Genomic DNA, 3,910 nt, shown 5'->3' with positions numbered 1-3,910 from the left:
TTTATCTTGACTGTTTCTCCGCCGAGACGGGCGTTTAGCCACGCTAAGGCGATAGCTGAGTTTAATCACAGGCAGGCGCGTTGAGACGATCTAGATACTCATCATGCATTACACATCTCCACCACTGTGTGGCTAATGCTCCACTAATCCAGTACTTTCGATCGTACAGTATAGCGGCGGATTGATCTACAGCTCTGGCAATACTGTAGGCGTAACGGGAAGCGGTGGAAAAAGTATGGAGTACAGTACTGTATGTGTATGGAGACGCAACTACAGTAATTGTGTAAAAGGAATAATGTACAGTACAATGTATAAACACCGTGCTTTTTAAAATATAAAATATATGAGCGTCTGAGTTCGCTAATGCATAATGGGAATGGAGGACTAGCAGGAGGCGGAGGAAAACACCGTGCTTTACAAATGCGAGCGTCCGAGTCCTCTAAGGCATAAACCAACAGCAATGGGGCGAGGGCCGGGCGCTGTTTGCAGTACTTTCACACATGAAATTAGAAATCTCTCATGAGGCGTCGTGGGCTAGGGGTGAAGGCTCCCACCTCCCTCACTGGGGGTCCAGGGTTCGAGACATGATGTGCTTTCTTTCTTTTTTTTTTTTTTTTTTTCTGTAATAATGCACTGTATTATTTTATTTCCATTGTAAGACAGTCAATGGAAGGATGCACACAGGTTTCACATAAATCAAAGTACATCTGCAGGAGCGATTCTTTACGCTAAATGCACCCAAACAGCGTGAATGAAATGAGTGTATTCTGGCGCTACCAACTAAGCAAAACAGTACTGTACTGTAGATCTTCAGCGTTTGTGCATTGCACAGGACCTGAATTTCCTCCCTGTGCAGGCCCCCAGGGGGGAAGGGCGATGGGGGTAGGGGGGAGACGATGGAAAATACTGTGCCTTTGAAATGCAATTACTGTACATGAGCGTCCGAGTACACTACGGCATACTGTAAACCAACACCAATGGGAAGGAAGTGCCAACCTTATTTTTAATGTGTTCCCGTGACATTCACTTTAACATTTTTTTTTTTCTCTCCAATACAGTACATCCAATGGAAGGATGCACACAGGTTTCACATAAATCAAAGTACATCTGCAGGAGCGATTCTTTACGCTAAATGCAACCTACAGTACGGTACTGTAAGTGAGCAAAATACAGTAGTACTACAGTGGGCGTTTGTGTATTGCACATGACCTGCATTCCCTCCCTGTCTACTGCATGATCTGTGCAGGCTCCCATGGGGGAAGGGCAACAGGCTAGCAGGAGGCGGAGGAAAACACCGTGCTTTACAAATGCGAGCGTCCGAGTCCTCTAAGGCATAAACCAACAGCAATGGGGCGAGGGCCGGGCGCTGTTTGCAGTACTTTCACACATGAAATTAGAAATCTCTCATGAGGCGTCGTGGGCTAGGGGTGAAGGCTCCCACCTCCCTCACTGGGGGTCCAGGGTTCGAGACATGATGTGCTTTCTTTCTTTTTTTTTTTTTTTTTTTCTGTAATAATGCACTGTATTATTTTATTTCCATTGTAAGACAGTCAATGGAAGGATGCACACAGGTTTCACATAAATCAAAGTACATCTGCAGGAGCGATTCTCTACGCTAAATGCACCCAAACAGCGTGAATGAAATGAGTGTATTCTGACGGACTGTGCATCTTCGGTATTTGTGTATAGCATAAGACCTGTGAAGGCTCCCAGGAGGGAAGGGCGTAGGGCAAGACAGTGGAAAATACTGTGGTCAAAGAAAGGGCATATGTAAAACTAAGGGAAACTGTCACAAAGTACAGTAACTACAGTACTGTACGTTGAATGCCTGGAACGCACGACGCCTGAGACGCACGACGTCTGAGACGCACGACGCCTGAGACGCACGACGTCTGAGACGCACGACGTCTGGATCGCTCATTGAGCATAAGCATGGCTGCTGTACCTGTAGTACCTGTACGTGACCGTCCCTATGCTATGGGTGAGCTGCGTCTCCTCGTTCGCTGGCGGGACAGAACTCTCGCCAGCAACGAGGAGAAAGTAAGGGCATATAGGAGGGCCAGCAGGGATATCCTCCGGACCTACAACCGGAGGAGAACGGTGAGGTCTCTCCAGAGGAGGTGGAGTGACCTCGTGAGGCGGACCCCACGACGCCTGCAGGCCATAAGGGATTGTAAGTACAGTACATTACTGTAGATTACTGTACTTTAAGTTACTGTAGTTACAGGTACAGTACATTATAGCAGGGGCTGCTGTAGCAGCAGGTATCCGGTCTATACAGCACTGTACAGTATTTGTGGTAAACAAATGGTTAAACAAGGACCAAACGTTAACCCGGGTCAAAAGGTCAATTTGTTTTTTTGCGTCGACCTAGATGGTGCGGCTTTTGAAATTGGTTGACACCAGTTACTGTAGGTTGACATGGTCGTTAAGTTGACATGGAAAAAGATCGACATGCGTTTTACAAAAACAATTGTTATTTTTTTAAACTTGTGTATATACAGTAGTTCTTTACAATCCAGGTGGTCTACGATTGTGCAGTGTACAGTATCATGCAGTGTACAGTATATGCAATGTATCACAGTGTATCGTGCTGCGTAATTGCAGCGTGTCATGCAGTGTACATTCAGAATATGGTATTGTGCAGTGAGTGTAATACATAGTGAATCACATCGTGCAGCAGAGCCGGCCTTAGGCATAGGCAAACTACAGTAGGCAAATGCCTAGGGCATTTGCTATGCTTAGGGGCACCAGCAGCTTCTGCTGATTAAAATGATATGCGGCATGCCTATATTTTGCGTGACTGCGGCTGTATCTGTACCTGGCTAGGGCCAGCACTGTCGTGCAGTGTACTGTATACACATGTGGTAATTGCAGTTTTTTGTGTAGTGTACATTGTATCATATTTTGCAGGGAAATGTGCAGTTTGTCATATCACGCAGTCGTGCAGTGCATTGTGTGGTTTAATTGCAGTGTGCCGAAATTTGTGTTTCAGATAGTACAGTGTTCTAAGGGATGTTACTTTGGCAGAAATTATTCTAAGGGATGTTACAGTGGCCTAATGTGTTCTGACGTGCATTACTCTTGCATAAGGTTCATGACTGGCAGATCTCTACTTTGTGACGTAATGTGGATATACTACTGCACTACTGTGACGTACAGTAACGTGAATAAGGTGCTCTACTGTGTGACACAACGTGAATCAAGGACAGTACTGTGACGTGAATACGGTGCTCTACTGTGTGACACAACGTGAATCAAGGACAGTACTGTGACGTGAATAAGGTGCTCTACTGTGTGACACAACGTGAATCAAGGACAGTACTGTGACGTGAATACGGTGCTCTACTGTGTGACACAACGTGAATCAAGGACAGTACTGTGACGTGAATACGGTGCTCTACTGTGTGACACAACGTGAATCAAGGACAATACTGTGACGTGAATACGGTGCTCTACTGTGTGACACAACGTGAATCAAGGACAGTACTGTGACGTGAATAAACTGCACTACTGTGACATGACGTGAATAAGATGAATTCAGGTGAGTACTGCATCATCTGTCATGAAATCAATTTGTAATGTAATGAACAGTACTGAGATGGTTAAGGGTGGGAGGGCTGCATGCTGATGTGTGTCATAATGTTTATAAGGGCAATGCTTATGTGTGTTACAATGTCTATAAAGGTAGTGTTCTGTCTAATACCCTGGACCTACTGTACTGTAGCGATACTGTAAGTGTACTGTATGTCACATTTAGAAATGTGCCCCTTAAGTTTTGAAGACAGTACAGTACACTATGCCCTCCTGAGTGATTAGGTGCAGGGTACTAGAATGAACAATTCCATTTATTGTGATGTCATAAAGATGCTGTCAATGTTGAATTTCATTGGCTGTACAGTATGCTGCC

This window comes from Pseudophryne corroboree, chromosome 4 (genome assembly GCF_028390025.1).
Source record: "Pseudophryne corroboree isolate aPseCor3 chromosome 4, aPseCor3.hap2, whole genome shotgun sequence".
NCBI lineage: Eukaryota > Metazoa > Chordata > Amphibia > Anura > Myobatrachidae > Pseudophryne > Pseudophryne corroboree.
Note: the sequence above shows the minus strand (reverse complement) of the source record.